At 42.3% G+C, this 16,726-nt stretch overlaps 1 protein-coding gene across 2 annotated transcripts in view; it reads left to right on the top strand.

The window, feature by feature from the left end:
- The window catches only part of sntg1 (syntrophin, gamma 1), a 92,572-nt gene that overhangs the window by 29,385 nt on the left and 46,461 nt on the right, over nucleotides 1-16,726 (top strand). For both annotated transcript variants that reach the window (XM_077615699.1, XM_077615696.1), the window contains exon 2: nucleotides 11,663-11,836. The gene's annotated coding sequence lies outside the window, so the exon portion shown is untranslated. The remainder of the gene's footprint in view (nucleotides 1-11,662; nucleotides 11,837-16,726) is intronic.

Below are 16,726 nucleotides of genomic sequence, written 5' to 3'. Positions count from 1 at the left end.
GGATTGTGGTGCATCGGTTGTTGGAGGATGCTCAGCGTAGGCTGCCACTTCGCCTCGTGTGTGTTTGTGGAGAAGAAAGTACACTCACACTTGGATGCATTTAAAGTAAGTTTCCACCTCTTGCTCCACCCGACTATGGCATCTACCGCAGTTTGAAGTTGTTCTTGGGCAGTCTCCAGTTGCGGCGCTTGGGTGTAACATGCCACGTCATCTGCAAAGAGGCTGCTGTGTACGCCACTGGGCAGGGTCTTCGTGAGGTCATTCACGTATATCAAGAAGAGTATTGGCGAGATGACCGACCCTTGTGGTACCCCCTGGCGAAAGATCCCAATCTTACTTCTCTGTCCACCGAATGTGACAAAGTTGACTCGGTTGGATAGCCAGCTCTGCACCCACCTGACAACGGTGTGTGGTAGCCCCACTTGGATCATTTTCCAGAGTAGGGCATCCCGCCAAACCTTGTCGTATGCCTTGCTGAAATCGAACAGCGCCAGCATCGTTCTTTGCATCGGCTTGTCCTGAAAACCGTCGCTGATTATTTGTGAAAGTCGTAGGAGTTGGTCTTCAGTGCTCCTTTGCGACCGGAAACCGGATTGCTCTGGTGTCAGGAGCCCTTCTCTTTCCAGATGGTAAATCAATCTGTTAGTCACCATACGTTCCATAACCTTTCCCATTGCTGAGGTTAGGCTGATTGGTCTGTACGATGACACGGCCTGCGGGTCTTTCCCCCGTTTGAGGATTGGTCGGATGTCCGCCGTTCTCCAGGCCTGCGGTGTGTTGGACTCTGACCACGACTTATTGAAGGTTTGGAGGAGAATGTTTGACGCTGTGGGTCCAAGATGGTGGAGGAATTTGGGGTGGATCTGGTCCGGGCCCGGTGATTTGGACGGATTCAGCATCGCTATTGCAGTGTGCAGTTCCTTCATCGTCAGGGCTGCGCTCAAAACATTCTCTGCAGTTGGTTTTCGGAGCTCGATGTTGGTTGCTCTTTTCGCCCATCTGTCTTCCTTTCGGATGTTGAGCTTGCTAGCGGCCTGATACGCGGCTTTGAAGGCATTTGCTTTGCTCAGAGCCGAGATCCGGGGTTGCCCGTCAACCATAAGGATCTTGTCTTTCGACTCCCCCTGTCCCTCTTCCAGCTTTCGAAGTAGGCTCCACATGTCTGCTGTCCCCTTTGCCTCCAAGACTTTGCGTTTCCAGATTCCTAGTTTCCTCTCGCGTATTTTCACTGCGACATCGTTTTCGGCTTGGTGGTATTCATCAGCATGGAGATGCCGGTCTCGTTTCAGGGCGTCGCGGCGGCGGATTGCTCCATCTACTTCGGCTCCCATCCATGGTCCACCGCCTTGTCCAACCTTCTTCAGGCCGATGTTAGCATGCGCCGCCTCCAGGATGGCTGTTTCCAGCCGCTGTGCGTCTTGTTTGACAGAGGTGTGCTCGGGGTAGTTCCTTAGTTTCTCCTCAATTGCGTCTGTGAATCCTGTCCAGTTTGCTCCTTTCCAGTTCCACACTAGTCGGCCCTCTCGCACTCTGGCCGGCACTGAGTGAGTTACTGTCAGGAGGATGGGGAGGTGGTCGGAGGCAAGTGTCTCGAGGGTTGTCCAGGAGAAGTGTTGTTGGCGCGCTTCAGGGACGATGGTGATGTCTGGGGCTGATTTGCTGCCGTTCCCAGGGTCCACCCTTGTGTGCCTTCCGTCATTGATCGGTACCCCCCCTATGTCCAGGAGGCTTTCTGTGAGATTGCGACCTCTTGCGTCCTGGCGGGCATTAGTATCCCAGAGCATATCATGGGCATTGAAGTCTCCCAGGAGGATCTCGTTCTCACCAAGCTCGATCTTCAGATCCGTGCACCCGTTTGCTTCATCCGGCCAAGCTGATGACTGGACTGGTGGCACGTAGACATTGGAGATTTTTAGGGCTGGGCCCTTTCCTGCAGGGATTTCAACCGCTAGTCCGTCCGTTCCTGGGTTAAGGTCTCGCAAGGTCGTATCTCCGAGGCGGTACGGGATTTGGGTTCGGATGAAAGTCACCACTCCTCCTCCCCTCTGTAACCCTTGGACCATTCGATCTCTGCGAATAGCGGTGTAGTTCCGCATTCTTGGTAGCTTATCCGTTGTCTTGAGCTTGCTTTCTTGGATGCAGCAGACATCGATCTTCTCTTTCTCAAGGAGCTGTTCAAGTTCATCCATCCGGCACAGCACTCCGTTGGCGTTCCACTGGAGGATGATTGTTTCTTCTTTCAGCGGATCTTTCTGCTTGATGTTCGGCAGGGGCGTATTCTGGGGTAGTCTTTCGCGGTTGCTCATCTCGGTTCTGCACTCCGCACACCTCCAGTCTGTTCTCTGTCCAGCAGCCTCTCTTTCGCCTCTTGTGTTGCTCGTGCATTTTTTGTGGTAGGAGCTGTTGCACAAGGAGCATTGCAGCCGTGGGGCGTTCCGTCGGATCGCCTCGCCACAGTGCTTGCAGCGAGTTGAGGGGAGGGGTGGGTGTGCATTCTGCTGTTGGTGGTCTACAGCGTTGACATCCGTGTTTGGTGTGCTTGTTGGTGGCAGGCGGCAACTAGGACACTTCCATTGGTGGGTTCTTTTCCCACCCGAGCACTTGAGGTGGGCATCCTTTGTGCAGTTCACACAGGAGTTCCAAGGTGCTCGACTTCGAACTGTTCTGTTACAAATAGAGCATGTTCGTTTTGTTTGTTGGGTTATTGTTTGTGATGGGGTGTGTAGGGATTGTGTGGGTTGGGTTGTAGGTGGTGTTGTGTTGTGACTTGGTGAGTGTTGTGAGTGCGGGAGAGGGGGTTGATGGGGTGGGGACAGTACTGTTGTTGCTGTGCCCGTTGTTACAGCCGCCATGCAACAGGACCACGTTGATGTGCGGCCAGCTGCGGCGACTCTGTCTTTCCGGTGTATGGTGGCACAGTTGTAGTGGTAGCGCTTTCCGCAGTCTCTGCAGGTGGCTGCCTGGTAGTTTATGCGGATTGGCTTGTGACATCTGTGGCATTCGTTGGTGTCGTCTGGTCTGCGGCAGTCTCGGCAGTAGAACCCGTCCGTCTCAGCTGCTATCCTGGTTGCCTCCCTGGTGAGGCCACTGCAGATCTTTTTGAAGTGGGCCGCCCGCCGACATTCCTTGCAGACCAGGTGTCGGGTGAAAGTTGGGCGGTTGCAGCTGAAGCAGGGTGGTCCTGGGTTAGCCTCGACATCCCCGGCCCGGAGAAGGAGCAACCGAAGGGAGTGGGCGAGGTTCCCCCGGTTCGCCAAAAAGGCGTTGTGGCTGAAGGCAGCACCCCTCGGTGTTGATGATTTATTATTGATTAGTGGCACACTTAGGCGCACCACCAATCAATACGCTAATTAGTCAAATTGTGGATGTTTTATTTGATTTCTTTTAAAACCGACTCCTTCATTGTTGAAATTAGAGTTTGCCTCTTACAGTATAAGTTTAAATTTTGAGGGTATCAAGCCAAAAACGTTTTGAATGAGTCATTATTAAACGGTGACTACCAGTCCTCCAACTTCAAATGGATTGGGCCTTTGCCACCAAGAATAGCGGTGAATGTTTTATTGTTGAAACTTTAGATAATATTACACCGATTGCAAAGCACTATTCATTGGCATTCACACAATAGAGAGCAAGCAAGCAGAACTCATCAATCCCAGCTTCAACCTGAAGCAGGAGCTGCTGAGGTATTTGCTCCGACGACGCTGGCGTGTTTCAACCCGCGTTCAGGAATGTCTTTCTGCTCTGCCCTCTCTCCCCACTCACTTGTCAGTATATCATTACGGCAAAATGCATGCAAACGCACGTGCGAAAACAAGTATACAAAAGCATCGCATCTGATCATTCTGAACTGACTATGAGCGAAGGGGATCTATAAGAAAACGGAAATGTCCGTGGCTATACAATATGAATAATGGATAAGTGTGGATTGCTGTGTCAACACACATTGGCTGAATTCCAAAGCGCATCGTGGAAATGATGAATCTGGGCACGCAAATGCTCCATCAAGGTGCAAACTGGCAGAAGCAATTGGGATGAAAATCACACCTGCAAGCTTAAAGCTGCCCCAGTGCCAGGGATCAATGAGACTAGGAGATGAAAAGGAGACGCGCCTTGTTGCGCCTCACTAAAGTGATTGGAATCAATGTGAAAAGAGAGATACACACTGCAAAAGGAACACTATTAAAGTCTCACCTTGCTTGACGGTTGATCTCACTGAACAAAAGTAAAGTTTTCTCCAGACATGCCGTAGAATTTCAGAAACATGTGTTACTCTCCCTTCTAACTCACTGTACCACAGATCCACAATAATACTTTATATTCTTTCATTAATTTGATTTCTTAACCGCTTATCCTCACAAGTGCCGCAAGGGTGAAGGAGCCAATTCCAGTTAACAATGGGCAGGAGGCGGGGTACATTTGAACAAATTAAACCTAGTAAAGGTTGAATTTAAAATAGCAGTGTAAAAAAAACATCTGTAGCATCCCTCTCATCACTATAGCAACTACTGACTGCAGTGGTTGTGTTCAATCTTACAATAACAGCAAGGACACCAATCGGGTAGTAATGTAAAAATGTATGTGGTGAACAGTAATTGACTTACAATCTCTAGTGTTTCCAAAAGTATGACTCTCTTTGCTGCTTTTGAAAAATTACATTATTCAACACAGCATGTTTGCAAAACTTCTCCAAGCTATATATATGTATGTGTATGTACACGTATGTGTATATGTATATATATGTATATGTATAGATATATATAGATAGATAGATAGATATAGATATAGATATAGATATATAGATACTATATGTATATATGTATATATATGTATATATGTATATATATGTACATATATAAATATATATGTATATATATATATATGTGTATATATATATATTTCAGCAACACACTTATTTATTTATATATGTATTTATTTATTAACTTACATATTACCTATCTATTTATGTCTAAAATACCTTTCCTATTTCTGCATCCTCACCCTCTTGCTACTGTGACAACGAAATTTCCCGAATACAGGATGAATAAAGTTATCCAATCCAATCCAAGCTAACCATCACGGACAAACTAATTTTTCAAAGTTCCTCTCCCAAGTACTTAGAAATAATTTGGAAAACTGCTTTCAAATGTACTGTTACACTCTTCTTACCTGCAGAGATATGAAAGCATGACGCAATACATTGCCTAGTGTTGCAGTACTTTTAACTATCGGTTTCTAGTCCCTGGTTGTAGTACCACAACTCTTGCACCTTCATGGATTTAACACGTCCACATTTTTGTTAGAACGAACTCTCAAGCGTCATCTATTAGCCGCTTCATTATAAGTCATCAGGATTGAAAGCTGTTTGTTTAGGGAACAGGCTTAAGTGGCTTTGCAAAAGACAAGTACTTTTGCCTTTGGGCTTTTTAGCAGAGGGACTTCCTGTTGTTGTCTTAAACTCAACAGGTCTGGAAAAAAGATAATAGTCTTGATTATGCTGAATAACATCTCAATCAAGCTACCTCAATCTGAAGGTAAAGCATCCAGTAAAATGAAAGTCAAGTGTCTACTATGCTGACTGATGCGATACACTTGTGCAAATAGCTCATTGTCACTCTGTTTGCGCAGGCACATTTCCCAGTCGTCACGGCTCCCCATGCACGTCTCTGGAGATTGAGTGACATGCTGCGCTTTTAAGGGGATTGTGTTGTGTGAAGCCAAGGAGGAGATGGACCGTGGGGGTAATCTATTCTGACACCGCCTTGCTGGTGGAACCGCGAGTCATTCGAGCAAAGCAAAATGGCAAACGGGGGCTCGTCCCCTTCCCACCCTCCTCATTCTGGGCAGGCTTCACACCTTTCAGTATTGTCCAGAGTGTCAAAAGTCTGTATAAATAAATAACTATAGTAAAAATAGCAAGTCTAATTGCATCCCTAGGGGTATGCAGACCACAATTTTGGAATCGCTTCTTCTAGAGTACCTGACCTACCCAAATCTAAAAAAAAAAAAGACACTTTTGCCAATCCTCTATATTCAACTTTGTGTTTATATTTTGTGATGTGTATGTTAGCTGCACTGAGGGCATTTTATACAGTGAATAGTATAAATAGTAGTAGGTAGTTGTGTTTTAGAATAGGTACAAGGAAAACCGTGCTTTGCAGTCATTGTTGTCGCTAGGAGATAAGGAGTGAGGGTCTAAATGAGTCACAGAATCACACTTCAAACACCTGTTGTGGATTTTGGTGTTGGGCTACTTAGAAAGAATAGTTGGATATATAAAAATTTGAAGGTCAAATTAGGTTAATTAATCAAGGCGGTTTTAAAAAGCATACTTTTTTTGTTTTCTTTATGGCTGTTCTTCTATGTTAAGTCATTTTTATTGTCCTATGTGGAAGTTATAATCAAGCCCAATGAACTGTGCCTGGCAATATCTGGGATTGTATTTTTCTAGCCTTCACAGCTAACCATGAAACCCCGAAAAGAAACCTTGGTGTATTATAGTCATTATTCCTTAGGGATGTGCCACACTTAAAAATTAATTTTCCACTTGAGTGTCTATGGAATCTTGTCTGTCGTATTTCTTTCCTCTTTTAAGCCTTCGTTGTTGTCTGCAAACGGTAAACTAAAACAGATGAGACTCCTGTGAGGCACCTGTAACTGCACTCACCCACGCACACAAATGTAAAAGCAGCAAGCCCGGCCATGTCAGCTATTCGATTCTTCTGGTATCAAGGTAACAATATCACCTGCGTGAGGAGAGGAGGGAGCTAAGTGTGGGCGGCCAAATGTGGATGTTGCTCCATGTTACTTCCATTGTTTACTCTTATCCTAGAAAGGTGATCTTACCTTACTTACCAGTAGCCATCCTCTGATCTAATCAACCAGGAACTATGCTCCTAACCACAAACATACCCAGAAGTCCAATTTTTATGTAATACAATCAAGCCATTTTTATATTCAGCTCTTTTTTTTTTAGTTCAGTACTTAGCTATTTATTTTAAACTAAAATTTGTAAATTTGTAGTAGAATGTGTATATTTGATATTTATTTGGTACTGAAATTAAATGTTAACCACTAATTCATTCATTTTCTGACATGCTTATCCTCAAAAGGGTCGCCAGGGGTGCTGGAGCCTACCCCAGCTAAGAAGGGGCACCAGGCGTGAGACACCCTGAATCGGTGGCCAACCAATTGCAGAGCTCAGGGAGACGGAGAAACATTTATGCTCACAATAATATATAGGGACAATTTAGAGCACATGTGTCAAAGTGGCGGCCCGGGGGCCAAATCTGGCCCGCCGCATCATTTTGTGTGGCCCGGGAAAGTAAATCATGAGTGTCGACTATCTGTTTTAGGATCAAATTAAAATGAAGAGTATAGATGTATATTACATTTCCTGATTTTCCCCCTTTTAAATCAATAATTGCAATTTTTAATCAATTTTTTTCTGTGTTTTTAATTCAAAAATCATTTTGTAAAATCTAAAAATATATATAAAAAAGCTAAAATAAACATGTTTTAGATCAATGAAAAAATTAATATTCAGGGTTTTTAATCCAGTTCTTTTAATCCATTTATTTAAAAAAAAAATCTAAATATTATATCTAAAATTGTCCGGCCCACGTGAAATCAAGTTGATCACGTTAAAGCGGCCCGCTAACCAACCCGAGTCTGACACCCTTGATTTAGAGTGTTCAACCAGGATGCAATGTGGGAGAAAACCGGAGTACCCCCCCAAAACCCCACGCAAACTCCACACAGTGAGGACCCACCTGAACCTCTGACTAAACTGACTAAATGTGATGTAAACCTGCATAGTTGTTGGGAGTGTTGCAAACTCCTTTGCAAACACTGTCCCAACTGTATACAATAGAAATAACATGACTTTAACTCAGTTCCAAGATTGCTTCGATTACCACAAACTTAGTTTTGTAAATTCCCACTTGCCAGATGGGCAAGAACTCCAGAAAATCCAATAAGCAATAAAAGACTCAATTTTTCCCCACAAGGTGACCTTAAACGCTTGAAGCCAAAGTTGGATTTAATGGGAAACTGTACTCACACATGGTGGCAGTCAAGTTTTAAATTCAACAATACTCTGGAATGTAGTAATTGCTGCTCTAAAGCAGTACGTGTTTGGAAAACACAACAATAATCCTGTAATTTGTTGTTGAGTCTGCGGGGGATTTCCAGAGATACCATGGTGTAGTCTCTGGTGATGATCTGATCCCATCTTAGATGGGTGGCGGCCGAGTTGTCTGGCTGCAATGGGGAGTTGGTCGGCAGCGTCACTCCCGTCTACTCCGACTGCACCTGCCACAGGCAAGTGCCTCCGCCTCACAAAGGCCGAATTGAATGCTGGAGCAGGTCCCAGCCTGCTCCCCCCTCCCTCCACTCCAACACCACCTTCTTCCGTCATATACGTCCTTGTTACCCTGATTGTCAAGGAAAGGCCAAAAAAGAAAGGTCTATTTGACCTTCTTTGGAACATCTTCTTCTGGACACTCTTGACGGACAAGCTGATAAAAGAGCAATACAAAGCTTGTTGTATTAACGTATCCAATTTTTAAAAGCACTTCTTTTGGAGAAATGCCACTTTTTTGGAGTTTGATTCCCAAATAATATTAGAGCCCGAATGTGGAAAAGTGAAGGCAACGCAGCAACGGTGAATCACTGGGAGTAAAGTCCTAACATGATCCCTCTTTCAGCGTGATAACCCTCTGCATGCCCAAACTGATATTATTTGGAATTCCTTCACCTTTATCTCTATCCTCCTCTGCGTCTGCTCAGAATGACATCATCACAGGGCCTCACTTTTGCCTTTTTGACACTACCACTATTTTCAAGATCATCAAAGGTGGCGCTATTGACGGTTATTTTTCTCAAATGATCAACAGCAGTTATTGATTTCAGAAAGATATCGTCATATTATTTTGCTCAATGAGGTGAATATAATACATCATTAATTAAAGGCTTTAATGTTCCTTTTTTACCTTTTCCACAAAACAGCTTTTCATTCATTTGATATAGTATATAGTTCATAGTGGTATTTTTAAAACTTTTTCTCATTGGCTATGTCCTTCAAAAACAAAAACTAAGACATCTTAATTACACAGTTCACATTTCTGATGGACAACCCAAAGTTTTTACTAAAATTTACTAAAACTAAAGGATCTAGTGTTTTTTTTCTTCTACCAATCCGACAAAACATCTTTTGATCAGTGCCTTTGACATAATGATTTTTTTTCAATGTGGTATTTAAACAAAAATCCATCCATTCTCTATATTTTGCACATTGGTCATGTCCTTGATAGGTTTTAGCAGTTTATATTTTCTAAGTTAAAAAAAGCCATCTTAATCACGCTGTTTCTATTTCTCATAGACAACCCAAAACTAAATTTTTTAGCCAAAACCGCTCATTATTTCATACCCAATTCAGAATAAGATATTGAAGCTCTTTTATCATGGTGATACAATAACATTAAACATATTTGGTTATTCCTAATTTATATGTCAGTCACTTTATTGTATTTAAGACCATCCTCTGAATGGCAGTCATTTTCAATACTTCCTCTCTTCAATACAACTCTTGTTCCCACCCAACGGATTTGCGATGAGTGCAGGGTGTACACCTGTGTCTGCTGAACAAGTGTATCACAGTCTGCTTTCTGTGCCTGGGCTTGTCGGGCCCTCTTGCTTGGAATGTGCCGATGAGACAATCAGGTGCAGCAGGCGCGTGGCGGCTTGCCGCGGGCGAAGATAACCTGCTACAAAAGCGAGCCCGAGACACGGTGTCCACCTCATTTAACGTTCCTCAAAAACCCACCACCTCTTCCCCTTACATGACATGACCTTGTCCAGGAAGAAACAAAACGTATGAGTTTTGACAGCGGAATGGCGGCTAGTTTGTAAACAAGTGTACAATCCTGACTCTGTGACTCAGTCGACAGGGCGGAGAACGCTGTGATTTTCTTTTTATTTTCGTCTTGGATTTGTTTCGCCTAAGGCTAAGGAGAAAATGACATTTCTCTCGTGAAAAAGGTCGCAAGCACAAATGTTCCAGCATCGCAGGAAATGCATCGGCACACGTGAACGTCTGTCTCATTTATCAGTTTTTGAGGTCAAGGTGAAATGAAAGGGATGCTGTTTGGTCGTTGTGTTATTAGGGGGGAAAGGTGGTTGTCAAGGAAATAGTGGTTATCTATTTCTGTATTGGAAGCATGTTGGTACAGAATGTAGTCGCTTACTAAGCAATGCTTTATTAGCATCGTTACCATTGAATTTATTTTAACTCCTCCCTCAATATTTTCTGATTATACACATTTTATGAAGACAACATATTTGTTTAAATTAATATCCACAAGTCAAATGACAACTAACATTAAGATGTAACAGGTGGAGTCCCCCCCTACTTATCAACAAAGTCAAGCTTTCCAAATTCCTCTGCCTTCCCTCTTGCATACAAGTTACATTTTCCACTGTAACATTATGTTTTGATTCAAAAGACTGTGTTGTGGGGGGTGCTACAGTCAATCCCAGCTCACTTTGGCACCAGGCGGGGGACACCCTGAATCAGTTGCCAGCTAATCGCATAGCGCAAGTAGACAGACAACCATTCAGTCTCATACTCATACCTAGAGCAATTTAGAGTGCTCAAGCAGCCTACCATGCATGTTTTTAGAATGTGGGAGGAAACTGGAATACCTGGAGAAGGTAATCGCCCGTTTGGTCGCCGGACTTTTGGTCGCCCGGAAGGTTATTGATAATTACCATTTACAATTGTTGCTCAAATTCCCTAAATACAAACTGTGAATTATTATTTAGTCATACTTAATGCCCTATTAATTATTAGGCTAAAGTAAAGCTCCAAATTTCCCGTACTTTTATTGTGTTTTGTTGGAGAACTTGTTAAGACCCTGACTGATGTCCCTTCCTAAGGGGACAACTCATGTACATACAAACTCTTATACACTCACACATCCGCTCAGTAAAACTGCTCAGGGCCATTGTTGGCTTTTATTGATGCGTAGACCATGTTGTTTTACCTTGTTTTGTCGCCGGACTTTTGGTCGCCGGACGTTTGGTCGCCGGACGTTTGGTCGCCGGTTGTTTGGGTCCGGGCGACCAAACGTCCGGCGACCAAAAGTCCGGTCACGCCTGGAGAAAACCCAGCATGCAAACTCCACACAGGTGGACCAACCTGGGATCGAACCCAGGACCCAAGGACTGTGAGGCTGAGGCGCTAACCACTCAAAATAAAAGTGAGATTTTAAATGAAGAAACACTTAAGAAAAGTCCACCGGTTATGTTCTTTTTAAACACCATGCATCGTTTTCTAACTAGCTATTTCCTGTGTGTAAATAAGAGTTCTGCATTGTTGTTTTCATTGGCCGCTTCACAGTAAGCGATCCCCCAAACTCATGAAATGATTAATTTCTGCAAACACTTGGCCCCCAGTAAGTTAAACAACATAAATATGGGTTCGCAAAGTATTTATGCGGCTCTCTCGCATGGAAGCCCCTCACAAGCTGTAAATTCCAACAAACGATTGGATAACAACAGTTCTACTTTATTTCTGTTGCGAGATTTTTCCGCCTTGAGGGGGGCTATTATTTACCGCTCTAAGCCCAGGCAAAGTCAAAATGTGTGTGTTTTTGTTGTCTAGGCTTTCCTTGGTGGCGCTGAACAAAGTGTTCCAGTATGCAGTGGGAGCAGCGATTGCAGACACGGCGTCTGTACAGGGAGTTCCTGTCCCTGGCCCAAACCCACAGACCCTCAGCAGAGAAGGACAAGGTCAAACATAGGCTCCACTTTCACTTCACAACTTGTCATCCTTAAGGTTTGACTTTTTTTCCCCTATAATTGAGCTCCATTCCAACCTGCGTCTTGTCAAGTGCAATAACTGCTTGCTAATTATGAGCAAACATACACAACCAGGAGATGTTGTTGACACATACGGCCAAAGGCTTCAAGAAATGCTTTCAAAATAAAGCGTATGTCAGATAACTATTACTTTGGATTTGACTAGCAGTTGAATGTAGATGTTTGAAGAAGAAAAAAAGCTCAAAAATAATGTTGTTCCTCATTCCTTGCTTGGAAATTATAACTGTACATGATGAAGTAAGAAAAGAATGGGTGTCGGTGAGAAGGCCAAATTGGGGGTGACAGAATTTTGGCTGTGATATAGCTAATCACATATTTTAGTTATTTCATTCAATAAAATGCACGGCATTTCAGTTTCATGTTGTGCACATTTTTACCATAATTTCAATTAATGTCATCAAAACATCTTTGGAGCCGGTTGAGGCTTTTCCAGTGCCTGCTCCTCTCAGTTCAAATGGATTGGTTTTCTGTCGCCATCAAAGGCAGTCGTTGAGATAAGAAAATAGTGAGAGTTGGCAGAAAAAGTACAGCCAAATAATTGCCCATCAAAAGTTGGACAGAGCTGAGACAAGAAGATAGAGTGTAGCACTGTCACATAATTTTTTTATTGAGAGTTAAGGGATTTTCCTTCCCCTTTTTTTGCTTCTATTCCTGTCTGCTTTGAGATTTCCAGCTGGTATTGAATTAAAGTTTTATGTGGATTTTGACTCCATGTGATGGTCAATCCTAATGGAGTAACTGTCATAATGCCAACTTTTGAAATGTTATAGAAGTTTCAGCTAGATAGTATGAGGACTTCAAAACAAACAAACTCAGTCTCATCTATTTGAATGATCACTCCCATTATAAAATGGATTGGACATTGATCGATGTCAATGGCAGCCATTGAGTTTCATTTGTAACCTTCTTCACTCATGACCCACTATTAAGTTTTAAGACAATCATCTCATTTCAGTTATTTTCCTCCATGTGTATAAACCTCTTGGCAGGCCTTAATACAATTACAGTTGATTTTTTGGTGTATACGTACTACATCCGTTTCCCGGTATAGTGAATTTTCCCTTTAAACACTGTTTAAAAATGATGCACTACTGGTTCTATCTAGGAAATTTACAGCAGAAAAAAAAGTGGCTTGTAGCATGCAAAGCAAAGCAAACTCGCATGCTTTTACAACTTTACACTCATTCAAAACACCGAGCCTTTAATGGTTTTCGAACACGTGTGTTAGTTGAGTTAATTGTGCGCTGGGCTGACCGGCGATAACGAACAATCATCAGAGAAGCGAGAAGAGCAGACGCTGCTGCACGCACGATAAGACAAGCCGAGCAGTTGTCGCAGATAAAAAGGACATGAAAACAGCACACGTCTTATCAGATAGACTTTGTAGATCCCTCCTAATCTCCGTCAATGTGTATTTGTGTGTGTCTGGGATTGTGTGTGTTTGTGTGTGCTCACTTTGAACAGGTTTTCGCTTAATTCCGCATCCTGCACGGCTCATCACCTGGGTCATCAGAGAATTTGTGCAGTGCATTTTTGGAAGGAAAGCTTTTGTTCATTAATGGGACTTAAGAGTTGGCTGCACTGCTGTTAAAAGCAAACACTTTCATCAGAGTGAATGCCCATTAAAAGCCCACTATCAAATAGGGGGTTGTTGTTTTTTAATCAAATTTGATAGATTGGATTTTGAAACACATAGTCCTTTACTTTGTAAAATATTTTTTTAAAAGCGCAAAAACCAAAGCAATCGGCTTTAGTCCCATTTCACTGTTGGCAAGAAAACTATAGTTGTTATCAGTGATGTGACTGGCATATGGCATATTCGTGCACTACCATTCTGTTTAAATCTTTGTGGTGGTCAGTGTTTTAATTGTTTTTTTCCTAGAAATTGAATTGTTTATTCATTTTGTGTAGGAAATTGGAAAAAAACATGAACTTGGCATTACGTCAACATCATTGATGACTGTGTATTTTTTTTCAGCAAAGTTTAGCATACAAGGAAATGTCTGGCCATCTTTGCTTTTTTGCTAGATCACATAAGGCGACAATTCTGCCTAAGGGGAATCGTTTGTGGATTATTGTAATATGGACGCTTGAGACTGCACAGAATTCAAGATTTAGTCTGCATGTGATTTCAGGAATAGCAATGTTGAACATCCTCCATGTGAAAAGTGCACCAGGCGCTATGTGCGTTGATGTGGCCTTTGCGAAGAGTCGCTTTAGCTCCAGATGAGCGCGTCCATCCATGCCACCGCATCCGCGAGGCGGCTGCCGAATAAGGCGTAATGTGACCTTTGACTGGACAGCGCACGTTGACATCATCGGCATGTTTGAAGACGCCGGGAAACAAGAGAGTGATCTTTGGTGAAGGTGCCGCACTGACATTTTTGACGCGACAGCCTTTAAATATAATATTTGGCCCTCAAATAGTTGAGATGGCAGCCTTTAATTTGTATTCTGAGCGAGATGGGAGCGATGTCGCTGGCAGAGGGGAAGGAAAATCTCATTACGTTGCACTCACCGGAGAGCTGGCCTGTGTGTCACATGACGTTTTTGGAACCACGATGATATAAGTACTCAGGAAGTCGTCCTATAATACCTACAAAATGGAAGACGTTTTGAAGGACATGTCCACAAGAAGATTATTTTATTAAAATATGCAACTTTTAAAATCAGGCTGCCTTGCTGTTGCAACGATTGGCAATTGCAAACCTTTTAGGATGGGTGTTGTGCTTTTTGTAGTGTGGCTTCAAAGTAGGACTTTCAAAGCATTTTTGATGAGTTTTGTGTGACCATGAGGGAACTTCTACTGCACCCATATCTTTGTGAGCCTGCATTCAAATTTAGGAGCCGACATTTCATGGCTTTTGCGAAAAGTCAAGCGCTTCAAGTCAAGAACTTGTCAAACGAAAGCGCTATTAAATCACCACAACTTCTTGTTGAAGCTTTTTTCCCTTTCTAATTAGGGAGCTTTGGAGTCAGAGCTGCTGCTTGAGGGGTTAGTATTTAGTTTTGGACAGAAAGCTGTGAGCAACTTCCTCTTACTGCCAGTTCTTTTTCCCTTTTTTCTGCTGATCTAAGCAAAGTAATGTCTGTAGTATGCTATGCAATGTACCCGATACGAGAGTGAAGTGATCTCCTCATTTTAAGTCACAGCCACAAAGCGAGAAAGCATACTTTCCACTCCCTTCTCAAAAGTGTATAAACATAGCCCCCAGTTGGTGAAGCTTCACTTGCCTCAAAGAGCAAAACGGGCATAAAAGACAGTTTGTGGGCCTCTGACTCATAAAATGCTGGGTGGGAAAATAATTCAAAAAAATAAATGCCTGGCTGAATTTTAGATGACATAAACAAACTTTGGCCCAGTCCTCTAAAACTTTACAAGTTGTTAAAATGTTGTCACTTTTATAACAAATAAGAATTCTCAGATTCGATACCCGCAAAATGAACTCTTCTTGTTTGATTCTCTTCCGACGTACAATATTTTACCATGCGGTGGTGGAGCTTGCTTCAATGGTGCAAGATCACTCGGTATTCAAGTCCTTATCTTTTCTGAATCGGGAATCCATTTGTCTCATTTTAAATTAGGACTGCAATGAAATCAATACAAAAGCAGCTTGCAAGGATAGTGCAAAAGAATGTTGATTACATTAATACATTTAAAGAAGTTAAGAAATGATAAAATGATCATGACAATCGTTTTTTACGATCCAGGTTTTTGAGGTAAATCCTAAAAATTGAAATAAAATTGTAAACACTACATAGATATATGTGTATATATATATATATATATGGATGTGTATATATATATACATTTATACATTTATATATATATATATTTATATATATATATATTTTTATATATATATATATATATATATATATATATATATATATATACATTTATATATTTAGACATTTATATATATATGTTTATTTATATATATATATATATATATATATATATATATATACAATATCCATCAATTTTTAACACTGCTTCTTATTTATCTTGTGTATATATATACATATATATATATACATATATATATATATATATACATATATATACACATATATATATATATATATATATATATATATATATATATATACAAGATAAATAAGAAGCAGTGTTAAAAATGGATGGATGGATGGATATATAGATGTATTATATACTAGTTACTGTAGGTAAAGCAGTCATTGTAAAAATAGAACAAAGGACAAATGTGCATATGGAGCACCATGTATTCCATTTTGAAAGTAACTGATCCAATGCATTGCTGTTGCCATATTTGGGTAAATAAATGGGGCGCCCACACATCTCTGTTCCCGTCTCGTGAGTAAGAGTCTGTCCATTCCACCTTCCCACTACCGAGTTTGTCATGAAAAAGTGACCTCATGCTGACTGGCTCGACGAGTAAACACAGTCCAGATTTTGGTCCCCGGTTCACTTCAAAGCCAACATGCTGATAACAAAACAGACCATCGGGGGAGTCCCTCCTGCAGGATGGGGTGGGCGATAGTGGCACTTTGGTGTGAGAGAGGCGATGTGTGAAGTGGCTTTTGACAGCACAGCACCTGCTGGGCCTTCGCTTTAACAGCACCTCACCATTTGCTCGAGAAGACGACGGTGGAAGGAAGAGGTGGGGGGGGGGGGGGGGGTATTGGTGTGTTTGATGGGACACACCTTCTGTCGTCCCAGTGGAACATTCCTGCTCTGTGTGACAACTCAAGTTCCATCGCCATTGTAGGGCCTCACGTCATAGAGATTCCAGTGCTTTTATGCAGGCCTCATATGAATGCTGACTTTGCACTCTAAAATCCAGCAGTTGGCACAGTGTTTTTC

This window comes from Stigmatopora argus, chromosome 12 (assembly GCF_051989625.1).
Source record: "Stigmatopora argus isolate UIUO_Sarg chromosome 12, RoL_Sarg_1.0, whole genome shotgun sequence".
NCBI lineage: Eukaryota > Metazoa > Chordata > Actinopteri > Syngnathiformes > Syngnathidae > Stigmatopora > Stigmatopora argus.
Note: the sequence above shows the minus strand (reverse complement) of the source record. Positions and strands in the feature narration are given on the sequence as shown.